We start from the raw sequence: 13,912 nt of genomic DNA on the forward strand, positions 1-13,912 counted from the left end.
GGGAGAGAGAGAAGAGAGGAGAGAGAGAGAGGAGAGAGGGGAGAGAGAAGAGAGAGAGAGGAGAAAGAGAGAGGAGAGAGAGAGAAGAGAGAGAGGGGAGAGAGAGAAGACAGAGGAGAGAGAGAGAGAGAAGAGACAGAGGAGAGAGGGGGAGAGAGAGAGAAGAGAGGAGAGAGAGAGGAGAAAGAGAGAGAGGAGAGAGAGAAGAGAGAGGAGAGAGAGAAGAGAGAGGAGAGAGAGAGAAGAGAGAGGAGAGAGAGAGGGGAGAGAGAGAGAGAGAGAGAGAGAGAGAGAGAGAGAGAGAGAGAGAGAGAGAGAGAGAGAGAGAGAGAGAGAGAGAGAAGAGAGAGAGAGAAAGACAGAGAAAGAAAAGGAAAAAGATCATGGGGGTAAGAAACAGTGAAGCGTCTCATGAAAAAAGGCGATTGGTTAGAGTCCCTCTTTGTCCGTAGGCTGTATGACCCTATGTGGGAAGTGAACCAGGCTGGAACTCCGCCTGGGAACTTCTGCCCTCGGGCTTTAAAAGCCCTCATAATAGCACAGCTGGTGTCCCTGGCCTGATGAGCTCACCAGCCACGTGACCGCTCCTTCCCCAGCAGTTCCTCCAGGGACCCTAGGCGGCCAACAACAGGGATCGCTCCGGCTCCCTCCCCTCCCCCCCATTCAGGACTTCCTCCTCTGCCTTCTCCCCCCCTCCCCCGCCCCCACCCATTTTCCAGAACTAAGGGACTCAGAGCCAGCTGTTCCAGAGAGGATCAGGAGTCGGAGATGGGCCACCACTACAGATCTCAGGGACACTGCGGGACGAACCACACAACTTGGAAATGCTCAACTGACCAAACAAACACGAGAGGAGAGAGAAAATCTGAACTTCCGACATCTATCAAAGAAATTGAGTTCCTAACGGGAAAACCTCCCACAGAAAGGCCAGTCGGCAACCAGTGGGCCTGGCGCCAGGGTAGGGACAGGCTCCCTCTGAGAGCCCCATGACACACTGACCAGAGCTCTGACAGGAGGCTGTCAGGCTGGCTGGCCTTTCCCACTGACCACTGCTGGTTGCTAAGAGGGAACCCAGCACAACAGCACCAGAAGGGTGGGGGAAGGGACCTGCTAACAAAGAGGGGAGGCTTTTACAAGGTTGGAAAGTTTTAACCCCCTCTGGGCTAGTACTCTGATAGGAATTCCCATCCCAGTACACTGTCTAAAACCCTCTGGCATTTTAAGAAACTGCCTCAGAGCGGGGAAGGGGAAGGATTCAGCTCCCAAGGGGACGCCTGGCGGAGACCGAGCGGAGACTCACGTTGACACTAAAGTGTCCATAGCAACTGGGAGGCGAGTAGAAGAATCTGGAGTCTCTCTCTCTCTGCCGGGCCAACGCACCCTGATTGCGGGCAGTGCCAAGAGGTTAGGAGACACGGTCCATTCGCCAGAAAAAGGAGACCAAACTCAAAGCAGTCCACTTTTTGAAAACTCGGGCTGGTCACAAGCAGGGACATGGATGTGTTTATAAGCATGGGGCCCGGCGGGGCAGTGGTTAGGTGGCTGAATGCTACCAAAATTAAAGAGGGTGGCCCCAACACACTGACAGCTCGGGAGGGAGAACAAGTTGGCGGCCCTGCTTCCCTAAAGATTCCCACCAGAGAAACGCTATGGGGCGGCTGCGCAGGGGCATCCCTAAGAGTCTGGACCCACTCGGTGGCAGTGGGTTTGGTTTCAGGGTTGTGATGTAGCAGTAGATGCTATCTGGCAATCATTAACTCCCACTGCTCCCAAGCATGGTCACAAACATGGTCACAAAGGGGCGCTACATCTTGTAGGGCCATGGATAAGTTTATCAGTGGATGGGCAACTACACAATTTGATCAACACACCCATGCCACTCTGCCCAATGTTGACACTGCAGCATTCACAAGGCTTCCGGAGTTTTAAAGTCTGTCCTAACCCGGTGGGAAAGTATTCCCTGGTGATGGATTCAGAGATGAATCTCCTCCTAAAATACAATATCATTTCCGTTCATAAAACGCCCAGGTCGTTGGCATCATCAACTGTAATGTGTCTTTATCCAGATGCCTTGTCCTTTTATTTTTATTTTTAAATCATTTTATTGGGGGTTCGTACAACTCTTATCACAATCCATATATCCATCCATTGTGTCAAGCACATTTGCACATTTGTTGCCATCATCATTCTCAAAACATTTGCTTTCTACTTGAGCCCTTGGTATCAGCTCCTCTTTTTTCCACTCCCTCCCTGCTCCCCTCTCCCCCACGAACCCTTGATAATTTATAAATTATTATTATTCTGTTATATCTTACGCCATCCGACATCTCCCTTCACCCACTTCTCCACTGTCCATGGTCCCCCAGGGAAGGAGTTATATGTAGATCCTTGTAATCAGTTCCCCCTTTCTCCCTCATCTTCCCTCCACCTTCCTGGTATCACTGTTCTCACCACTGGTCCTGAGGGGTTCGTATGTCCTGGATTCCCTGTGTTTCCAGTTCCTATCTGTACCAGTGTACATTCTCCGGTCCAGCTGGATTTGTAAGGTAGACTGGGATCATGATAGTTGGGGGTGGGGTGGGGGAGGAAGCATTCAAGAATTAGAGGAAAATTGTATGTTTCATAATTGCTACACTGCACCCTGACTGGCTTAGTCTCCTCCCCGCAGCCCTTATGCAAGATGTCCAATTTCCCACAGATGGGCCCTGGGTTCCCACTCCGCACTCCCCCTCATTCACAATGCTATGATTTTTTTTGCGTCCTTTTATTCTGTTTTTTTAGGGGGGGTTATATTTTGGGGTGGCTGCTTTTTTATTGTTCAGTTTGAGCACATACACAGAACATACAGTCATTCATCAATGTCGGCACGTACAGTTCACGCTGGCTCCACCCTTCACACTCTTTCCTCCCTACAGCTTCATCCCCACCGACTGAGACTCACTGCCCCCACATAACCCCCCCCTCTCTTCTAGGCTTCAGAGTGAGTGATATCATACAGCACAGGTGGTGCTCATGGCCAACATTCTTACTAATTTGGCTGCAGTTGTTTGCTTTAAAGATAACTTCAGGGGATAATTGCAGTTCATGGCTGGAAGAGCTTCTCAGCAATAAATTCGATACATATCTGGTCAAGTGTCTTGCTCTTTCAAGTCTTAGAGCAGTGGTTCTCAACCTATGGGTCACGACCCCTTTGGGGGTCGAATGGTCTTTCACAGGAGTCGCCTAAAACCATCGGAAAAGATATTTCCCATGGTCTTAGGAACGGAGACACCGCTCCTCTGTCCGTCTCCAGGCGGGTCTGCCCACATGCAGACAGGCCCACAGACAAGTCCCTGGTGTGAAGACTGTGACCCATGCTACACCCTGCTTCAAGACAAAAATGCATTTGTTTGTCATTAGAAATAAATATTTCACAAGATAGAATTACATGTTGTTTTTGTGATGAATCCCTATGCTTTCATGATGTTCAATTTATAACAATGAAAATCCATCCTGCCTATCAGATATTTATTTACATGACGCTACATCACAGTAGCGAAATGACAGTGATGAAGTAGCAGTGGAAATAATGTTATGGCTGGGGGTCACCACAAGGGAGGAGGCACGAGGAAGGGTGAGGACTACTGTCTTAGACTCCTGGCTCCCCTTCAGGCCCACCCATAGCCCTTTGCCACGGCGGATCCTGGGGCTCCAAAGTGAAACTCAGCACTGCAGGGGCTGTCCTTTTGCTTAAGTTAGGTTCCCTTAACTATTACATTAAAATCCTGTTTATATGGTGATTAAATTTCAGGTCCTAGGCAAGGACCTCACTCACCTCACCCTGGTCCTGGCTCACAGTAACAGTGATCTATGGCACGTGAACCAAGAGGCAAAACTCTTTATATTGAGGCTTTAGTAGCAAAGACTGCACAGAGCTGCCTTGGGGTCCAGACCTGTGCGCATGTATTCTAAAGGATGTGAAGCGGACAGTGGGTGAAAGCCACATTGGAAATTCTGTGGAACAAATGTCGTGCATTAGGCTGTGTTCCGGTCTGATGTCTGACAAACTAACCAGCACCATTCAGTACCTGAACCAAGTGGGCTCAGCTCAACTCCTGTTCACGCAGAGGCACGGCTCATGCAGACCACACGCCCTCGCCAAGAAGCACTATTCTGACCTCTGTCACCTTAGGATAATCTGGCTCTGGTTTAGAACTCCCTGTAAATGAAATCATATCATTTATACTTTTGTGTCTGGGCCCGGTGGCTCAACCTTGTATCAGAGATTCAACCATGATGATGCATGGATCAGTACTTAGTCTTCCTTATCACTAAGTAGTACTCCATTCATAGCGTCCCTCATGGTGACCCCCAGGATGCAGCGCAGCTGCCCCAGGAAGCGTCCAAGGCTGTGGATCTTTACAAACGCACTGTCACATCTTTCTCGGAGTGTAACCCACTGTCCCCAGAGGTGAGCAGCTAAGCGAGTACTTAACCACTGCACCACCACGACCCCTAGGCATCACATTTGACTCCTCAGCACAGGATTTGGTACCTGGAAGTGCTGTAGGTGAAGCTGTGGCCTGCTAACTGCAAGGTTGGTGGTTCAAACCTATCAGTCACTCTTTGGGGAAAAAAGTGAAGGCTATCCGTTCCCGTAAGATTGACAGCCTCAGAAACTCCATGGTGTTGCTTTGAGTCAGCATCGACTGGGCAGCAGTAGGTATTTGGTTGGGTTTATCCATTCCCCTGTTGAGTTTTGGCTTTCATGTGTAAACCCACTTATGAATTAAGTGTATGGCCAGGAGTGGATCACTAGGTCATATGATATGGGGTTCAGCTTTAGTAAATGTGCCACATAGTTCACATAGTGGCATAGGAGGCTTACCGTGGCTCTATATGCGCACCTGCACTTTTGTCCAGTTTCTGATTTTATCTATTCCTATGTGGCCAAAGTGGTATCTGCCAAAACCTAGCATTTGCAGGTTCTAATCTTTTACATGACTCAATCTCCAACAGTGTGACCTTTATACTCAATCTGTAATCCATCTATAATCTCAAGAAAGTATAATAAAATCTCCAATTCAGAGCTCACTAGTTTCAGGAATCCATAATATTACGAACAACAGTAAGTCAAGCACAGCCGACACTCGGCAAGGAAACCTGTACGTTTTCATGATCAGCGCCAAGAATTCTAACAGGCTACCTACACCTTCCTCTCTTCTTTCACCTCTTCCAAACAATGGAAAACCAAGTGATTCAACCCTACAAATGTTTGCCCACGTACCGTGCAAAGTAAACCGAAAGAGTTGAGCCCTTGTCCTATTTGATCTCTCCTGGCAACCGGACTCTGTGAGCATCTCCTTTCACCAGGCGAGCACTCACTCTTTCCCCCAAGTCCTTCTGGTCACTCCTCTGTGAGCTCTTCTCTCCAGCCCACACATGTTTATATTCGCACGAAAGCACCACCATCTACATGCCCTTGGTCTCTAAACCCGGACCTCAAACCGGGCTCTCTCCTTCCGGAGTCCACCAGGAAATAATCTCGAGGACACGTCCAACTCGGCGCTGCTGAAATAGGATCCTCCGATGTGTGCTCTGGAACTGCAGGGCTGTGATTAGTTCAATTCATAAAGCCCAGCCTCTCCTTCGACTTCCTTGCTGATTTGCTTGCTACGCTTCTATCCACAGTTGTCAGTGTACGAATATTCTTGTCGCAGAATGATGTGTTCTCAAATCCCCAACCGTCAAACCACACGAGAATACACTGCATCCACCAGAGATGTCTGAAATGTCTTGATATTTGCATCTAAATATCAAGTCCAAAGGGATGCTTCGGTGGCTTGGGATCCTTACAAAGTGTACGCTTTCTCCTCAGACCCAAAGCAGGTAACTGAGTCGTCAGGTGAGGACAAACTGTGGCTCTCTAGGTGACAGGGGTGATTTCTGCTAGTGCCATAGAGATGAGGGGCAACACAGACCGCTGGGCCTGGCAGGAATATGTGCTCTAAAATTCTTTATCCACGCACAAATCAGGTGGAAAGCAGATACTACGGTGATCCTAATGACCCAACCCAAAGATGCTCCCTCTGGTTCAGGCACATGCCTCCTGTCATGTAATTCTCATACAAGCCATATGAGGTTATCATACGAATGCTTCAGCAACTGGCTGTCACCACTAACAGTTCTCTGCTGGGTTCGACACATCGAAACCCCAACAAACACTAAGCTTCCTGGGAAGAAGAGGAACCAGACTTCACACAGATTCATAGTGTGATGACTCTTAGGCAGACAGATCAAGCCATCTGAAAGTGCTTCACGTGGAAGCACTTGGTGAAAACAGGGCTACCCACCAGCTCATTCCGTAAGGCAGACGCGTACGGCTCCTGTAGAGGCTAGCGTGGGATTTCAACCTAAGCTGGCGCAAGAGGTGAAATAAAACACCCAGGTCTAGAGGCCACGCTTCGCCCCACTCTGAAAACCAGCCAGTCCTTGTCTCAGACTCAGGACCAGGGAGGCAGACATACAATTCGTTGCTCATTTTTTCCTGCTCCCCTCCCTTCCTTTAACTCATATCCTGCTTTTCCTCCCTCACCTTGGGGGGGTGGGGGGGGTTCGTTGTCCATTTCTTTGGTGTGAGTACAAAGCTCCCCGCTCCCAGCTTCATCATCTGCCTGTCCTTTTAGGTCATGGAGGGAAACGTGCCGCTTTCTTCTGGGGCTTGAAATTCTGCAACGCAGGCAAGTCCCACACCGGAACTGCAGAGGGATGGCTGGCGACCTCACACCTCCTCTCAAAGTCAAGGTGAAACAGACAAACCAAATGTATCCTTGGGATTCTCTTTTCAGGATCATGAAATGTCATGGACTACTGTGACGGAGTTGCCTTTTGTCTACGCTCACCATGGTGAACCCAACTGACAAACCCCCCAAAAAATGGTGAAGGGGGATTGAAAGGCAGCACACAGACCCTAAAACACTAGCACCTTCTGCAAACTGTATTACTCTGAGTCCCACCCACACGTAATAAATGGGATGTGATGCCCCTCTGCTTAACAGTGCTGGGGGCAAGGGCTGAAGCAAGAGCGCCTAATGCTCTCCCTTCTCTCTGGGATTCCCCACAGCTCAAGCAGAGACCACGGCTACCAGTCGCAGAATCACAGGGCGGAGGGAGAAAAGGGACTCAGGAGCAACTAAAAGAGGGTTGCTGCCGTAGGGGTGTTCTTTCAGCTTTCAGACGGAGGGCTTCACCACCTCGGGGGCCAGAAAAGAACCCGGCAAAGCAGGTGGTTAGTGCCCATCACTCCCTAGGTGAAGGTGCAAAAAGGCTTAGAGCTCTAACCTGCAGGGGAGGCAGGAGAGAAGGTGGGAGGGCCGGGAGGAAGCCACGCACACCACAGGCAGGTCATCCCTTACCATCTACCTCCATTTCTACTCCATTGCCCTGTTCATCTTGTGACCTTTCGTGTCCACAGTGCATAGGGTCTGGCACTTCAGATTTGCACAACCAAAAGGAAGGTGGGTGAGTGAGTGAGTAGATGGGATGGACAGACTCAGCCTGAATGTGGGCAGCCTGCCTATTTACTGCTTTGGCATATTTTTAATGATTCAAAACATCATCCCACGATAGTTACAGGGCTAGGGTGGAGGGGGAGGTGACACAGGCTAGGGGGTAGACAAGTGTACATTGGGGGAAGGGGAAAGCAACTTACAGTAAGGGAGAGGTTGGGGGGATGGAATCACAGAGGCAGGGGAAGACACTTGGAGGTTTGCCAGACCAGAGGCAACTGAGGCAGATACTATTACCACACAATCCTGCCATAGTGGGGATTTACAAATAGATGTTCAGTGGGACATTGTGATAGGTATTGTGCCAGCCTGGTCAATAGGAACATGTGGGATTAATCAGGTCGCAGTTTGATTGGAGGGCAAAGAGATAAATAGTTCAGCAAGGCCCACCCCTCTCTCTCTTGCTCTCTAGTAATCAGACCAGCCTGCAGCTGCTTTAGCTAGTTCTCTGCCTCGACTTGTGAGCTACACTACCTGTGGGACAACCCAACTTGTGGATCATGTTGCTAGAGCTTGAGGCTCCTTTGAGACCTACTTCACCATGCTGCTGGTGTGTACATCGCTTGAGCTTGAGGCTGGAGGATCCTGTCGTCTTGATTGCTTGAGTTCATTTGATATCCCTCCCCTAAGGGCCTGCTTCACTAAGCTGCTGAGCTGCTGACTGTTGGTGACCCACCCTGCTGTTTGATCATGGTGGGCGGAGTCTGTCTGCATTGCCAGAGGGAAGACTCAGCTGTCTGCTTCCTTGACCTTGGATCCAGCCACCCACATGAGTTGAAGCCTTCAGGTATATTAACTATTCCAGGGAAAGTAGTAAGTTGAACTGAGCCCTCTGTAATGCTATGTGGACTAATTAGCTGTTATATTCCTTCATGCTATATAAACATATCCATGTATGTATGTATATAGACAATTATGATTATATATATACGTATGTGTATATATATATATATAAACCCAGGACACTTATGATTTTATAAATATATTTTATGTATATATATATATTTTATATATATATATAAAATCATAAGTGTCCTGGGTTTTTTTCTCTAGAGAGCCCTGCCTACACAGACATGCAGGTGGAACGGGTGAAGGAGCATAGGTCTGAGTATACCCATGAATATACAGAGATTTGTTAACCTAGTTGTATATGTGTGTAATTCGCAAAACATAGTTCACCAAGACAATGTTCTAATATCCTAGTGATTAGTCACTGGGGCCTTAAAAGCTCATAAGCCACCATCTACGGTGCCCATACTGGTCTCTCCCTATCTGCAGGAAACATGACAGGTGACAATCAAAAGACAGGGAGCTGTCTGACCCCAGGGACTCATGGGCCATGCACCTATCCGTCTCCACAAGCCAGCGACCAGAAGAACGAGGTGGTGCTCAGCTACGACTGCCAACTCCTCTGAAGAGAATCCCATCAGGAAGCCATGGAGAGAATGAGGGCAGGGGGAGAGGGATGGGGGTGAGTGGAACAGAGCTCAAAATCACACAAGAGACCAGGCGTATAGACAGGTTCCTTAAAAACTGGTGGGACCCCTAAGACTCTCCTATAGTCACTCTTCAGGTCTGGAACGGAACACACCCCGTGAAAGAATATTTGACTGTTTACTCATGGACAAGAGATTCGGGAAAGGAGGAACAGAAACAGGGAATGCTGGAGAGCGCGGGATCAAGGGAAGAGACGGGAATGAAAGCGTCGCCACAAAATGTGTACAAAGCACCGAACAACGTGAAACTGGTGATCCTCGCTGTGAGCCGTCCTCTCAATCACAATAAAAAGTTGAAGGGAAAAACATCGTCCACTGTTTCAGGAGTCTATGGGGACCTGGGGTGCTGGGTAAATGACAACCGGCTAGACCAGAGGATGGCTTCCTCACCATTGACTGAGGATGACAGGATACTTGTCCTCCCCTCTTGGGGCTCTTCCATTGTATAGTTCGTTGTACAACATGGAGTGTGAGGCAGGAGGGTAGAGGCATGTTCAATGATCATTTGTAAGAAACACGAGCCCCCCATCCTCTCCCCCCGTGAGGATCGGGAGGTTGAAGGAAACTGCGCTGCCACTCTTAGACAGGAAAAGGAACTGGTGCGTGCTGGCCACTTGTCCTTCCCCACATCTGCAGGGGGACCTGAGGGATCAGAGCGGGGCCTCACTGAGTCTATCCACCACGCTGGGATCTGGCTGAAAGGCAGATGCAGCGCTCACAGGTCTGGGGCAGAGTTTGAGATTCTGCAGTTCTGACAGACTTCCGGATGATGCCCATGGGCAGGTGCAGTGAACACACGTTAAATAGTGGTTATACTTGGAGTGATTATACTCAGTAGGAGGCATGGCAGGTGGAAACAGTAGCTGTCAGCGCCCTCCCCCCCTCTTTAGGGAGCACTGCCCCTTGTCTCCATCCTTGGAATGGAGGAATCTGGACTCTCAACCCCTTAAGTGGAACCAGGTTTTGCCAACATAACCATGCCCTCAAACAACTCAGCCTAGTCATTAACAATCAAAAAGGGGCACGGCACAATAAGGAAGTGGTGGAGAGGATCTATCAAAGGGATCCTTTTTTAAAAGGTCACAGCCATTTAAGCTGCATGTTCTGTTATTGTTTTTTGGGGTTTTTTTTTTTAACAAATTATTTGAAGGGCTGGAGGGGAGGGCAGGCTCTCTTCCACGACTGGTATAAAAAAAGTCTTTCTCCTGGCAAGATGACCATCTGCTTTTAAATGCCTTGTCCTATAGCAATCTGCAGCTAAAAGCACCCTAAAAGAAATCCAACCCCAAGGGTCCACAGATGCCCCAGAAAAAAACAAGGTCCCCCTTCCTGCAGGCACTCTGAACTCCAGACCACAATGTAAACCTTTTTAAAGTGCAACTAAGCATCTAAAAGGTGCGTCTGGCCCTCTGGCCCTCTGGCCCTCTGTTCCTCGTCAAAGGAACTGCTGAGATGACACCTGAACCTTACTTCAAGTACCAGCCAGAAACGTCAGACTGGGGTCCCAACCCTCCTCCACATCCGCCCCACCTGCAGCCAGGATGCCTTTGCCTTGAGGCTTTCTTATGGGGACAAGTTGGAGAAGCCACAAATCAGTGGCATCCATTGCAGGGACTGAGACACTGAGATCAAAGAACATTCCCAATTTTCTACTTAGCTGCTGAGAAGTAGGCACCATTTATGAGTCTCCATCCCAGGGATTGACTGCGTTTCTGGGGAAAATCGGTGACCCAACACTAACCGGTTAAGATGCTCTAACTTTGCAAGCATCACTGTGGGTGGCCCTTTGGCGGATAAGTGACTCTTTTGAAGTTCTTCATTTCAAAAAAGAGTCTGAGGAGGAAGTGCACACAGGGCTTGAAGTGTGTGGCTACTAACCAAAAGGTTAGTGGCTCGGCATGTTCCCAGAGGTGCCTTACCAGAATGGCTATGATTACTTGTGATTTTGTCTCCATAGTATTATGATTTTATCCTGACCACCTTAGTGCCATGTTGTGCTTTATATGTTTTCTGTTGGTTTTCCCAGCTGTGAAGCACAGGAGTGGATGCATAATGATAATAACTGATACAGCGGGTTATAGGAAATGTATGTGGAGGGGGTGATATGGAGGGAAAGAGGATGTCAGCCGGGGGACATAGTGAAGGAGGGAGGCGGGGTAAGGAGCACTAGAACAGATTGTGATTACACAACTCATTTTAAAGGTGATTTAACCATGGGGGGGGTGTCTAAAATTGATACGGTAATGACTGTACAATTCTCCTTGATGTGATTGAACTACTGTATGAAATGTAAATTATGTGCCAATAAAATCATTGGGTGGGTGGGTGGGGGGAAATGTTTATGGATCTACTTCCAAAGGTCACATAGCCTTGAAAACCCTACTGAGCAGTTCCACCAGGACACAGATGGGGCTGTCATGCGGGGGACCAACTCAATGGCCCTGATTCAGCTGTTGGTTGTTATTTCAAGCAAACATATTATTTGACTTAGCACTCATTATAAGCCTATAAAAATGATAGTAATTATTATTAGAATGCCTGCTTTATTAGCCTTCCTGGGGCGGGGGGAGGGGGGAATAGTTTACTAAGTACCAAACTTAGTCATGTTGGAAGGAGACCTTCCAGCCTTCACCGGCAGAGAGGGGGTAGTGGGGGTCAGTCAACTTTCATTTATAACCTGGTCTCCTTAATGCTTACCAATCTTGTGAGGTTCTTCATGTGCTGTGGTGGTGGTGGTGGTGGTGGTGGTGGTGGTGGTGGTGGTGGTGGTGGTGGAGCCAGGAAGAGGGGAAAGTTAGGTCAGAGGTTACATAAGGGCCCCCAACAGCAAAGGGGGTACTTGGGATTTCCCGGTCCTGGTCCAGGGACAGTGTCCTTTTAAACAGGCCAGGCAGGAGCAGAAGCAGCACAAACCTTGTGGGGCACACAGGTGGGCAACCGAACCCCACAAGTCCCTGGGGCATAGAAGAGGAAATGGCTCTGCTCCGGGGTTGAGGGAAACTTGCTGCACCCAGAGAGGGCTTTGTGATCTGGTGAGCACCGGCAGCTTCAGGTTCAGCACCACCTGCAACTGCTCCCGAATCAAGCTGCATGAGGGCAGAGGGCAAAGGGCACCCTGGATGACTTTTCCAAACAGAAAGAGAGAGAGAGGAGAGAGGGAGGGAGAGAGGAGAGTGAGGGAGAGGAGAGAAGAGAGGGAGAGAGAATGGGAGGGAGAGAGGAGAGAGGTAAGGGGGAGAAGGAGAGAGAAAAAGAAGAGAAGAGAGAGTGCCACCTGTCACTTCAACTCCACCCTGTTCGCCTCCACAGTTCCAACCTGAAACACCCTGAGCGGTCAAAGCCCCACTCCAGAGCAGCTCTCCCCAGTCGATTGACTACCCAGGTCTCTGCCACACAGGCTCACCACCTCGCCCTTTGCCACTCCTGAAATCCGCCATGCCATACATGCCTTGCTTCTCCGTGAGGCTGTCACCCCCTGCCACAGAGGACCAAAAGAAGCGCTCGGAAAGATGCCTGCCCGGCAACACCCCCGCCCACAGTGTTGCCACAGACAAGGTCCACAGGCGCCTGCTCAAAGCAGTTCGAGTTCCACTGAAGTACGTGAACCGGGAAAACAAACCGAGAGACTTAAGCTTCCAGACTTGGAGGAGACGCTCCGAGTGGACTTCAGTTGCGGGGTTGCAAAGGGTAGGAAAACAGGGGAGGCTTCCCGGGTAAGGCAGTGGGGAGTTTTGGTATTTGCTCAATAAACATAACCTTGCCAAAAAGGACACAATATACCACCACCAACTTGTTTAACCTGCATGCGGCTGACTTTAAAGATGAGAAAAGCATTTTATGACTCGGGTCGAAAAGTGACAAAGTGAGTTTGTTAACTCTCAGGATGGAAAGGGGAGCCCTACACGCCACCTGGCTCCTCCCGGACTGCGCTTACTGGGGTTGACGCTATGTTTTGAGTGTGCTTGGGAATTGGGGGACGACCTGCGATCCAGCCCAGGAAGAGCTTGGGACTTTCTGAAGGTCGCCTCACAGTCACCTCAGAGTGCCAAGCCCGGAATCCAGGCCACGCGGCGGGACCCACACGCCCGGCGGGCACTTATAAGAACCCCCGCGGGCATCCAAGCAGGTGCGCCTGACCATGGCCACCATGTGTGCCCTGCAAGGTCCGGACGCGCAGCCTCGCCCTCCGCCATCACATCACTCACGCCCGGAACCCACCGTGCCCTTCCTCGTCCCCGGGGCCCGGTGTGCCCGCGACGCCCGACTTACCCGCGCAAGGCTCCCCAAGCGTGGCCCGGGGCTCCTTCTTTTCCAGCAGCCGGCGCGACCCGGGGTCGGGGGAGCTCCGGCGCGGGGCTGCGGGGCGCTCCGGGTCCCGGCCTCCTCCTGCGGGTATCCGGCCCGGCCCCGGCGGCCCACCGGCCCTACTCCCCTCCGCTGCGGCACCGCCTCCTCCGCGCCCCACCCGCCGGCCCGCACTGCCCAGCTGTGGGCTCCGGGGCGCGGGGGTCGTCGGGGGGCGCTCTGCACGCCGCGATGGGGAGTGGAGGCGCTCGGGTTCCGCTGGGGCTGCCCCCGCGCCGCCCTGCCGCGCTCGGCGCCACTCCCGGGGGCGCGCTCCCGGCGCGCGGGCGTTACGGGCGTGGGGCGCGCGGGGGCGGCGGGCGGCTGGGCCCGGGGTTGGCGGGTGGGGGCGCTGCTAGGGATGCGGGCACTGCTGCGGGCGCCGCGGCGCGGCCTCTCGCCATAGCTTCCTGGCCGGCGGGCGGGCGGCTGGCACCTCCCCTTCGCGCTGCCGTCACCGCCGACGCGCGCCCGGCCCGCCCCTGCCCGGCCCCGCCCGAGCCTCGCGCGCCACCTGCGAGCTGC

The 13,912-nt window shown here is 51.1% G+C and overlaps 1 protein-coding gene across 1 annotated transcript in view; it reads right to left on the reverse strand.

Moving 5' to 3' along the window:
• The window catches only part of TRAK1 (trafficking kinesin protein 1), a 222,718-nt gene extending 209,257 nt beyond the window's left edge, over nt 1–13,461 (reverse strand). The window contains exon 1 of the mRNA XM_075556004.1: nt 13,313–13,461. The gene's annotated coding sequence lies outside the window, so the exon portion shown is untranslated. The remainder of the gene's footprint in view (nt 1–13,312) is intronic.
• Between the last annotated feature and the right edge of the window lie 451 nt (nt 13,462–13,912).

The sequence above is a fragment of the Tenrec ecaudatus genome, chromosome 8, assembly GCF_050624435.1.
Source record: "Tenrec ecaudatus isolate mTenEca1 chromosome 8, mTenEca1.hap1, whole genome shotgun sequence".
Classification (NCBI taxonomy): Eukaryota; Metazoa; Chordata; class Mammalia; order Afrosoricida; family Tenrecidae; genus Tenrec; species Tenrec ecaudatus.